Below are 12,607 nucleotides of genomic sequence, written 5' to 3' on the forward strand. Positions count from 1 at the left end.
AGATAATACCCTGGACCATGTTGAGACTTATGGGGCGTGATGCTAACTGAAACATCCCCCAACTTGTCACAAGCGAGCAACCTCCGTGACTGGGCAGAGGATGCATGCTGTTTTGATTACAACTGAACCACAGCCCATTATGGACAAGCCCTCCACCTCCCCGAACTTGTCCTCTAAATGGTCCACAAAAAACTGGGGCTTCGTCAACATAAATGATTCTCCATCAACTCTGGTACACACGAGGTACCGGGGTGAGTAGTCTCCACTGCCTTCTTTAGCCATACGTTCCTCCCATGGAGTGGCAAGGGAAAGAAATGGCCTTGGTTCGTATTTCTTGCCGTTGAGGTTAGACCTCGATAACTTAGAGAATGCTGGTGGAGGCCCACCAGTGAGAGATGATGTACCACACTTCATTGCAGGTCTTCCGCCCTGATGCCACCCACTCCAACCAGGGGCTCTCCCCACAGGCGCTACCCAGCCACAGCAAAGACCACCTGGCAGGATGGCCTTTGCTGGGAGTCCCCATGCCCCAGAGTGATAGGCATCTACTCCTCTGCATACGTGGGTAGGCAGCAGCTCAGGCATCAGCAGAGCGATCCCTGTGTAGTCAGAGGGCTACCACCAAGAGGGTACATGACAACCCCCCCCCACAACAGATTGGCTACCGCGCCGGTTGTTGGGTGTCGAATATCCATTAATAAAGGAAGCAAAGATGGAAGCACACAACGGAGGGAATGTAGGCTACCCGGAACACACTGCAGCCGATGTGGCCGGAAGCTCAGTGTAAGTCGAACTCCATGACAATAACGAATATGCCAGATCTTAGGGCAAGATGGATATAGAATGCACCATGTAAGGCGCCCCTCCTCAAATGGTATGCACTAACGGAAAATTTGGAAAGGTAGTGGTCAAACCCCGTAGGAGGACCAACACATTAAAGGCCGAAACAGTTGAGACTCCTTTTAGTCGCCTCTTACAACGGGCAGGAATACCGCGGGCCTATTCTTACCCCCAAACCCGCAGGGGGCAGAAGACACTGTCCTGTATCGACTAATGAAATCAGAAGATCAAAACAAATTGCAAAAATTATTTAGAAGAGAGATCTGAATGGTGCGAAAATTGGCTGTTGACTCTAAATAACGAAAAGTGTGAGGTCATCCACACGAGTGCTAAAAGTAATTCGTTAAACTTTTGGTTACACGATAAATCAGTCAAATCTAAAGGCTGTAAATTCAACTAAATACCTAGGAATTACAATTACGTACAACTTAAATTGGAAGTAAGACATAGAAAATATTGTGAAGAAGGCTTACCAAAGACTGCATTTTACTGGCAGCTTTAGTTTTCAAGTACCATTAATAGTGTTCCATAGATTTCCATGTGTTTTGAATACAGTCAGAGTCCCTTAAGTCAGCTGTACTGCCAGTGCCGTATGCTTCACACCTACTGTGCAGCAAGCTATGTAAATTAAAGTATTAACTGTGTTTTCTTACTTGTCACTTCTTTTTCAATGTGTTTTTGCTTTTAGGAAGCTTTAATTTTCTAGTACTAGTAATAGTGTTCCATAGATTTCATGTTTGTTTTGAATACAGTCCGGAGACAGTGCTTATTTTCATTGTTTCCAACAAGAAGTGCCTAGTAACCACAGTCAGCTACCAGCCACCTTTAGTGAAATAGCAGTCTAGTTAAAAGTTGATTACTTAACTCTCTAAAGTAAATGTTTGATTTCTTAGGCTGGATAGGATGTGTGACTGCTGTGTACAGATGCAGGAGAAGCGACCACTGTTCACAAACAGCTGAATGTGCTGATGGCCACTGTCAGCTGTCTTCAGGCTGCTGCTTCGAAGTGTAGCAGCAGCAGCGGGAAGTCTCATGTGTCGCATGGTACACCCCAGGTGTTACATGTTTCACCCACGGTCCCTGCTGTCTAGACATCTTCACAGGTACCGGGCACGGTTGGGCCACCCTCTCCCCAAGGGGAGTGGCGGGTTCAACGGCATTCGCATCACACGAGGCGGAGGGTGAATACGGAGGCTGGCCATGTGGCATTGCCTGCTCTGCCTGTGAGTGGACATGTGGCCGCTCCTTCAGCAAGGTCTGAGCAGGCACACAGTGGGAGGGGTTTATTAGTGATTGGGAGCGCCAATGTTAGGCAGGTGATGGAGCCCCTTAGGGAAATAGTGGAAAAGTAGGGGGAAGAAGGCCATTGTTCACTGTCTGCTTGCCAGGGGATCTCATCCGAGATGTAGAGGAGGCCCCCTGCTGGCGGCAATAGAGAGCACTGGGTGCACCCAACTGCAAATTGTTGCTCCTGTCGGCGCCAATGACGCCTGCTGTCTGGGTTGGCAGAGTTGAAGGCAGAAAGCCTCACTCACTCACAGGGTGGAATCTGAGAACTATTTGTAGTGTCGTTCCCAGGAACAATCGCAGTCCGATGGTTTGGAGGCTTAAACCAGAGGCTCAGACGATTCTGCAGAGATCTGGCGGTGCAAATTTCTAGATCTCCGCTAACGGGTGGATAAATGTAGGGTCCCCCTGAATAGGTTAGGCGTGCACTACATGCAGGAAGTGGCTACAAGGTTAGTGGATTACGTGTGGAGTGCACATGTGGTTTTTTTTGGGGTCAGAATTCCCTCCCTAGGCCCAACAAGACACCTCCCGAGACGCGAAAAGGTAGCAGTAGGCAAAACGCAACAGAATGACAATATTAATGTGGTAATAGTAAACTGCAAGAGTGTCTATAGAAATCTCCCAGAACTTCTCTCATTAATAAATGGTCACAATGCCAACAGAGTACTAGGGATGGAAAGTTGGTTGAAACCAGATGTAAACAGCAATGAAATTCCAAACTCAGATTGGAATGTATACCACAGAGACAAGCTGGACAGTGAAAAGGGGGGGAAGGGGGGGTGTTTATAGTAATAAAAAGTGCAATAGCATCAAAGGATATTGATGGAGCTCCGAAATGCTAAATAATTTGGGTGAAGGTCACAGTTCAAGGAGGCTCAAACATGGTAATTGGATGTGTCTACAGGCCCCCTGGCTCAGCATCTGTTATGGCAGAACACCTGAAGGAAAATTTGGAAAATATTTCGAGCAGATTTCCAGACCATGTTATAGTTTTGGGTGGAGATTTTAATTTACCAGATATAGATTGAGAGACTAACAATTATACCGGGTGGCAGGGACAAGTATCCACTGAATTTTTTTTTTAAGTGCATTATCTGAAAACTACCTTGAGCAGTTAAACACAACAGACGTGTGGTGATAACATATTAGACCTGATGACAAACTGACCCGAACTATTTGAAACAGTTAACACAGAACAGGGAATCAGCGATCATAAAGTGGTTACAGCATCGGTGATTTCAGCCATAAATAGAAATATTAAAAAAGTAGGAAGATTTTTCTGTTTAGCAAAAAAAAAAGCAAATTTCAGAGTACCTGATGGCTCAACAAAAGTTTCATCTCAAGTACAGATAGCGTTGAGGATCGGTGGACGAAGTTCAAAACAATTGTACAATATGCATTAGAGGAGTATGTGCCAAGCAAGATTGTAAAGAGCTGGAAAAGAGTCACCATGGTACAACAGAGTTAGAAAACTTCTACGGAAGCAAAGGGAACTTCACAGCAAACAAACATAGCCGAAGCGTTGCAGACAAGAATTACACGAAGCAAAATTTAGTGTGAGGGGGCCTATGCGAGAGGCGTTCAACGAATTCGAAAGTAAAGTTCTATGTACTGACTTGGCAGAAAATCCTAAGAAATTTTGGTCTTAGAGTGGTAGATGGATCAAAACAAAATGTCCAGACACTGACCAAAATGGTACTGTAACAGAGGATGACAGGCTAAAGGCCAAAATACTAAATGTCTTTTTCCAAAGCTGTTTCACATAAGAAGACTGCACTGTAGTTCCTTCTAGATTGTCGCACAGATGACAAAATGGTAGATATCGAAATATATGACAAGGATAGAAAAACAAAATCACTTGAAAGAGGAAAGGCCGCTGGACCTGATGGGATACCAGTTCGATTTTACACAGAGTACACGAAGGAACTTGCCGCCCCCCCCCCCCCCCTCCTCCTCACAGCGGTGTACTTTACGTCTATGTATGACCTAGTGGGTAACATCTGAAGTTCACCAAGGCTTTTTGCAGATGATATAGTATATCAAGAGGTTGTTACAATGGAAAATTGTACTGAAATGAAGGAGGATCTGCAACGAATTGACGCATGGTGCAGGGAATAGCAATTGAATCTCAATATAGACAAGTGTAATGTGCTGCAAATACACAGAAAGATCCTTTATCATTCAGCTATAATATAGCAGGTCAGCAACTGGAAGCAGTTAATTCCATAAATTATCTGAGAGTAGGCATTAGGAGTGATTTAAAATGGAATTACCATATAAAATTAATCTCCAGTAAAGCAGATGCCAGATATTCATTCGAAGATCCTAAAGAAATGCAGTCCGAAATCAAAGCAAGTAGGTTACAGTACACTTGTTCACCCACTACTTGAATACTGCTTACCAGTGTGGGAGCCATACCAGTTAGGGGTTGATAGAGAGAGAGAGAGAGAGAGAGAGAGAGAGAGAGAGAGAGAGAGAGAGAGAAGATCCAACAGAGCAGTGGGCTTCATTACAGGATCATTTAGTAATTGCGAAAGCGTTACAGAGATGATAGATAAACTCTGGTGGAAGACCATACAAGATACACTCAGTAGCTCGGTATGGGCTTTTGTTGAAGTTTCGAGAACATACCTTCACCGAGGAGTCAAGCAGTATATTGCTCCCTCCTACTTATATCTCTAAGAGACCACGAGGATAAATTCAGAGAGATTAGAGCCCACACAGAGGCATACCGACAACGCTTCTTTCCACGAACAATATGAGACTGAAATAGAAGGGAGAAACGATAGAGTTACTCAAGGTACCCTCCGTCACACACCGTCAGGTGGCTTGCGGAGTATGGATGTAGATGTAGACACTTAGAAAATTTAACAGATCTATTAAGGAGACTACTTACATTACACTTGTCCATCCACTTTTAGAAATATGCTGCACTGTGTGGGATCCTTACCAGATAGGGTGAACGGAGTACACCGAATAACTTCAAACAAGGGCAGCACATTTTGTATTATCGCGAAATATGGGAGAGAGTCACTTAAATGATACAGGATTTGGGCTGACATCACTAAAACAAAGTCTTTTTTCCTGTGGCGGAACTTTCTCACTAAATTCCAATCACAAACTTTTTCCTCCGTATGTGAAAATATTTTATTGAGACTGACCAACATAGGGAGAAATGATCACTCCAGCAAAATAAGGGAAATCACAGCTTGTACGGAAAGATATAGGTGTTTGTTCTTTCCGCGCACTATACGAGACTAATACTAGAGAACTGTGAAGGTGGTTCAATGAATCCTCTGCCAGGCACTTAAATGTGATTTGCAGAATATCCATGTACATGTAGAGGCTGAGAGGATTTTTGTGGGTGGCAGTGGGAAGAGGGTGTGTCACCGCAAATGTCAAGTGTGTATCACTTCACACAATTCCTGGGTAAATTATTTAACATGAACTACTTCACCAACAGCCCATAGCAATTTGAAACCAGTATAGGATATACAGAAAAACTATTTTCACTGACACTTAGTTCATGTCTCAGGAGTGGGTGCAAAAGGAATATACTGCACTGTGAAATCTGCCAAACTTTGTGATAATTTGGATCAACGAGTTCTTCAGCAACACACTAAAAATTTAGATGAGTATGGATTAAAACTGAAACAGCAGTCTTTAATACAGTACCATGACAAAATTAACCGAAGTACTGCACATGTGACTTAAGTTCAAAGAAAAGACTTACACACTTCAGCTAAAATTGAGCTAATGTCCTCTACTGAAGTAATCTATATCAATCCTCAGAAAACAATAGGTACATATTAAAATGAGGCTACTGAAGTTTGAATGGCACAACAAACTGAGGGAACCACTTGCAACAGTAAATAAGGTTTGAGGAAAATTCTCAGTATTTTAGGGTAGTTACCATATGTGGGAAGAAATGTGCAACTTTATTATTCTTTGAACATATATCTCTAATGAAGATTAGGGTTTAACATCCCATCAACAACAACGTCGGATGAAACATGGTTCAAATGGCTCTACGCACGATGGGACTCAACATCGGAGGTCATCAGTCACCTAGACTTAGAACTACTTAAACCTAACTAACTTAAGGACATCACACACATCCATCCCCAAGGCAGAATTTGAACCTGCAGCCATAGCAGCAGCAGCACGGTTCCGGACTGAAGTGCCGAGAACTGCTTGGCCACAGTGGTCGGCAATGTCAGATGAAGCACAGAATCAAATAGCTTGAAGGATAGGGAGAGAAATATCTCATGTCCTTTCAAAAGAATCATCCAGCATTTGGCTGGAGTGATTTATGGATATCACTAAACCTAAATTTTTATGGTCCAATGCAGATCTGAATTACTGCCCTCCCAAATGTGCACCAGTGTGCTACCTACTGCATCCCCTCACTTCATCATACATTCTTGGATATAAATAGACAATTACCCTTTTAAAATGTGGAACACAGGAGCTACCTGTTAAGGTACAGCATATTTTTTAAAAATATCTACTCTGTTCACGTGATAAGCCAATGAAAATTACAAGAAAGACTCACTTATTAATAAAAATTTCGGCAGTATTTAATCATTTAAAAACTAATTTCCTTCCATGGTCTCTTAACAGAACAAGCACTTAATCACAACATATAAAAACATACGGTAGAAAAGCTCAGATAACCACAATGTAAGTGCAAATGATTGCAACAATATCACAGCAGTAAGTATGTCAGGAATCAAAACTTCTACAAAACAGTACTTACAACTCTTAGATTCTATGGAATCAAATAATGATGGCAACATATCGTTTTTTCAAAGATGAGCATAAACACTCATTCAATGATGAGGCACACATTCTTAGAAAACAAAACTACCCAAATGATACTCTGAAAGTAGTTTCAAGTTCGACCATATGAAGCAGGGTAGTAAAAAATGTCTTCACCTTAAACAAATGATGTGTTCTACATTAACACAAATCACATCATGGGCTCTACCAGAAAGCTTCAGCGAATAAAACCATCTACAACGGCCATGTTCAACAGACTAACGAAATGTACGTGCCTATTTTCGTTGCAGATAGTACTGCATGCTAAAGAAATGTGAACACTTCAGTACTTCGATTGGATAATCTTATGCTATTTGTCACGCAATTCGACTGAACGTCTACTAATTACCAGTTATTTATGCATAATGATACCCACCGTTTTAATTGCTGTAATGTGTTATTACAATTTAAATGCACAATATATCAAAGTAGTGATAAACACAGGAGCTACAAGGACCACATGTTCAGAGATAAGTAATTTAACATAGTAATATGGCTACAGTATATATATATATTGAAAGTTACCCCCCCCACACACACACACAATTACAAAAATTCCTTTGTCATCCCCCTATTACACCTTTCCGCGCAATACACTGCATTTAAACAAATCATTTAAAATTGCTAAACTTGTGTTCATAAAGAGCTGGAAAGTGCAACTACAGAGAGATAATTTTACAGCATAAGTTCTGCGTTTAACAAACCTTTGTTGGCACTGATAGACACCTCTTCAATATCCTCGCCCAAGTGAAACAATCAAACACAACATTCCTGTAACATATCGTTATCTCAGTATACAACAATACAAAGCAGAAAAGATTATCTCATTTAAATATGCCCAAAACATTCAACACATTTCGCGTCTTGCACTTACTACAACGACAACACACAACCGCTCACGCTCAGATCCGCAGCTCAAATACTAACACGCCCGCTCAACATCACTGACAGTTGCATCCAAAGTTAATGCAAAGTTGAACCACTTCTACCAGCAAACAACTTCACTCTCTAAAAAAATGACACATGTGCGTGCTTAAACAGAAGTCGATATTTGCGTAAATTACTCACGTTTTTCCTTGCACTCAGCTGTAACCATTAAAAAATGATCTTTGGGATACTTTACTAATATTAATCTCAATGTGTGATTTCGCAGTAATCAGTAGACTAATTCAGTTAAGGAAGATTTTTAAATGCAACTAAAGTGGCGCCACTCGATTGTTGTCCCAAAAGATAATTATGGAAAGAACTGTCTTTCTACAACAGTATAAATTTAAACTCGTTGGTCCATAAACGCCTTGAAATTTTGGGAGGCAAGAAGGTTCCAAACGAAAGAGATGCCCATACGCCGGAAGGTTAGGCCAGCGACTTACGCAATCGGCCAAGGCATTGTGAATAGCGTGTGCGTATTACAGTGTTATTCATTAAAATTCAAAATGATTGCTCACTTAATCTATGGATCCACGCAGAGAAATATAAAGCCTGCGGTTACTGAACTTTCTATAGGTGACTGCTAATTCACACTGGTCGTGATGACACGTCACATCAAAACATTCCATATTGCATTCAAAATGACGGCATTTAGTAAGGTCATCATTGAACAGTCACATCAAGTCTGGTCAATATTTCCCAGGAAGAAAATTCTGACGGTGACGTCGTCTATTAAGATCGGAAGTTCATCAATTTTCACTGCGCTCATTCATGTCAAAGTTGTAGACATTGTGCTTTTGTGTTTGCTTAAACTTACTTTTACAATCGTGCTTTGTTCTCATGTAAAATTCCAAATGTTCCAAGTCGTCATGGATAATTTTTCCATTGAATGGTCTTCCACAATAGAGGCCAGATATGTGAAAGCAAAAAATTATTTATGTTTTAAAGAGCTGGAACGTACACTCTGTAAAAAACACTGTAAGTTTATGAAAAAAATTTCACTAAATGATATTTTAAGTGAAAAAGTGAGCTCTAATGAAGCAAAAAAACCGAGAGTTTTATAACGTCATTCGTTACGTAAGGAAGAAACCATAATGGAAAGGATCTATTTAATCTCCTACAAATATTGTTTGGTCTCTGGGTGTGTATGAGTGTGTGTGTGTGTGTGTGTGTGTGTGTGTGTGTGTGTGTGTGTGTGTGTGTGTGTGTGTACATATTTTCGCTAGCAAATAAATGTTAATATTTTGAAATGTTGTTTGACTTCTCAGCCCTTAACCACACAAAACTGATCAAAAACATATGTTAAGAAGTTTATTGTTGTTAGTTGCCCAATGCCGGTACTATATTGCGATTTTTTTAAATCAAAGGTGGTAACCAATAACCTTAATTTTACCGTTCGGTACTGAGTTAAAGGAACTGATGTGGCCTAACGTGACAGTGTGAATATACTCTGACATGACAGTGCTGTGATGTGACAGTCTGTGTAAATTGGCCTAAACCAATTCAGCCAAAATCACGTTGAAATGCAGACTGTTCGTTTCGATGTTTTCAGTCAATGACCTTTATGTTTACAATACATAAGTTCAAAAGCATAACACATAGAAAAGCTTGTGTATTAAGGCCTTGCAACGAAATACAGCACACCAGTTGAATACATAACAATAAGTTCAGAGTGTTTCTGTGAAGCACAATTTGATAGAAGTTCAACATCATGGGCCCATATCAGAGTCTTAAAGTTTTTTCATCGTTTCTCTCATGCATTCAGAATGTAAGTTGCACTACAGTTTTCATAAATTATTGTAATGTTTTAGTCTATAATTATTCGTCAGAATTTGGTGTTAAATTTGATTTCTTTTGCTGTTGGCAGCTAGGCTGCAGCAGCTGTCTGTACACTGTATATTTTACTTAAATGCTTACGCTTGAGATAATCCAACAAGAGATGTTGTGACTACACAAAAAATATTCAGTTGAAATCTTAGACATCATAATTCTTTTTGCATGAAGAAGGTTATTCTCCTCTGTGCTAATTATTATGTTAGAAGAGTTTTCTTTATTTTGGGAACTGCTGCTCCAGAAAGTAATAAAAATAAATGTGTATCAAAACCTTTGACATGAAATGCTAATTTCATGCACTTGTTTATTATCTGGTGTTGCCAAAAAAACATACCCCTTAATTCAGATGCACCATCCTATGATGCTGTTGTTCATATCAAGATTAGTACACTGTGTGTGAAGGAAACATGCAAGACTGGAAGAAAATCAAGTGTCTTCAGCAACCAAACTATTGCCTCTAACAACGAAACAGTAAGAATGAGATGTTCACTCTGCAGCGGAGTGTGCGTTGATATGAAACTTCCTGGCAGATCAAAACTGTGTGCTGCACCGATAATCGAACTCGGAACCTTTGCCTATCGCAGGCAAGTGATCTACCAATGCCCGAGAAATGCAAAGGCCCCATTCGAGTATCGGTCCGGCACACAGTTGTAATCTCCCAGGAAGTTTCATATCAGCCCACACTCCACTGCAGAGGGAAAATCTCATTCTGGTAACATCCCCCAGGCTGTGGCTAAGCAATGCCTCCGCAATATTCTTTCTTCCAGGAGTGCCAGTTGTGCAGGTTCGCAGGAGAGCTTCTGTGAAGTATGGAAAGTAGGAGAGGAGGTAATGGTGGAAGTAAGGCTGTGAGGACGGCGCATGAGTCGTGCTTGGGTAGCTCGGATGGTAGACCACATGCCCACTAAAGGCAAAGGTCCCAAGTTCGAGTCTCGGTCCGGCACACAGTTTCAATCGGCCAGGAAGTTTCAACGAAATAGTCATTTGAATCATGTGATAAAGGCTTTGCAGCAGATGAACAATGTAGGAGAAGACTATGTCAGTGCTCAACAGTGTATTCAGTGTGAATGAAGAGGTTGCAGATCAGTTTGCCAAAACAACATTTTCTGTCGTCCTTAAAAAACGTGATTCAGCTTTATATTTTCCATCAGTGTTAAACATTTATTCTGCAAGTGCATGTGATTATTTCAGAGTTCTTTTTGATACTTGCTTGTCACATCTCAGAAAAATGAATTGTAGCCTGGTGGTAAAGTTTCTACATGGAAATGCTTTCCGACCTTACAGACTAGTATATCTGAGAAACTTTGGTCAAAAATTAACTCCAATAAGTTACCATAGTCAGCTTTTGACTGTAAAATTATTTCTTTGTAAAACCCAATATTGCAGTTTTGGCTTGTGGACATTGTCTAGTGAAAATAATTGCCCTTCAGCACTTGTTAAAACCTGATAGTCAACTAACTTAATTCAGAAGCTAGTTTCATCACATTCTGTTCCTGATTAACACTTCCTTGTGTATATTGCACTCTTTAATTTCCATTGCACATATCTTGCTCGTATTCTCCATACTTTTTGCTTGCATCCATAACACAGTGTTGGGTGGGATAAATCATCCCTCATATTTGTTTTTGTTTCATTTGAAATAGAACCTCGTTTCGTTGCAAGTAACTCTATAAACTCATGTCTATTTCTTACTTTTAACGAATCCACGTGAACCGCTCGATTTAAAGCCATTGTAAGTACACTGTTAGTACTCTACATTACTTTTTCACATATATTTTCTTGTATTACCTGTCATATAACAGAAGCATTAGAAATTTTCATTGGAGTTAGAGGATGATCACAGTATACTGGTTTCTGCTACATCATATTGCCCGTAGTACCTGTTAACGACGTGTAAATAAATTTTCGTAACTACCATTGCATTTTTAGCATTTGCAAGGTAGAATGCTCAAGTCGCTAAGACTGCAAACCATACTCATCTACTGCTACATACATACCATCGCAAATCACTGTAAAATGCGTGGCCCTTGCTGGCAAAAAGAAACACCATTTGAAGCACAAATACACTCTTTTTTGGAGACATGCATTAACGTTGAATACCAATTCTGCCAAAAGCTGCTAATGTGGAGTTCACCATTAAATGTGAAGAAGTATGGAAAATGGATGCTAAACAAGAAAGTAGCATCTGAGCAATATACATATACATGAGTCCACACAACACATGTGACAAAAGCGGTTTCCATTTCATATGAAAGAAAAACACAAGTAACATATTTATAATGCAATATGCACAAGCAGCTGTAATCAGAAACACAATTCAATGAAAGTATCTTCTTTTTACTATGAAACAAAAAATAGGGAGCACTTTAAATCACCTAGTAAGATAACAAGATGATGAAGGACAGATAAAACTGTAGCGCTCCAAATGGCCTCTCAGCGAACCAAGGTCATACTATTGGAAGTCCTTACATGAGTTTCAGCATGTGATACAAATAATATATGCAACATGAAACTATTTTACGAATTATAGTTATCTAATTATCTTTGAAGGACGGTGAACAAGATTTGTAATGAAGTACACTGCTCAAAAATCTGCAGTTATGTTCTGTTTGGGAAAGTGAAATAAAGATATAATTTCACAAAGCACAGTAATATTGTTTTGTTGCATATAAAATGACCATTTAAGTGCATAATCCATTTGTTGTTGAAATTCCTTTTTACAGACCTCCTAACTGAATATATGTGACTAGTGATGATAATGATAAGTTAAAATCATGACTGAAATATATATTCTCGATTACACAATATTACCAAATGAAATTCATAGTGCGTAGAATGACCTAAACATTCTTAGACAAGGGAAACATGTGTAAGAAAAAATATAAGCTTAACTTGA

At 40.1% G+C, this 12,607-nt stretch overlaps 1 protein-coding gene across 5 annotated transcripts in view; it reads right to left on the reverse strand.

Annotated features, from left to right (window-relative positions):
- The window catches only part of LOC126248858 (SCY1-like protein 2), a 197,455-nt gene extending 189,549 nt beyond the window's left edge, over positions 1 to 7,906 (reverse strand). For 2 of the 5 annotated variants that reach the window (XM_049950291.1, XM_049950292.1), the window contains exons 1-2: positions 7,826 to 7,906; positions 7,656 to 7,722 (exon numbers count right to left, since the gene is read on the reverse strand). The gene's annotated coding sequence lies outside the window, so the exon portion shown is untranslated. Of the gene's footprint in view, positions 1 to 7,655; positions 7,723 to 7,825 lie in introns of those variants that run through there. The other 3 variants (XM_049950295.1, XM_049950294.1, XM_049950293.1) reach the window with 2 other exon arrangements.
- Positions 7,907 to 12,607: the final 4,701 nt, after the last annotated feature.

The sequence above is a fragment of the Schistocerca nitens genome, chromosome 3 (genome assembly GCF_023898315.1).
Source record: "Schistocerca nitens isolate TAMUIC-IGC-003100 chromosome 3, iqSchNite1.1, whole genome shotgun sequence".
In the NCBI taxonomy this organism is placed as follows: domain Eukaryota; kingdom Metazoa; phylum Arthropoda; class Insecta; order Orthoptera; family Acrididae; genus Schistocerca; species Schistocerca nitens.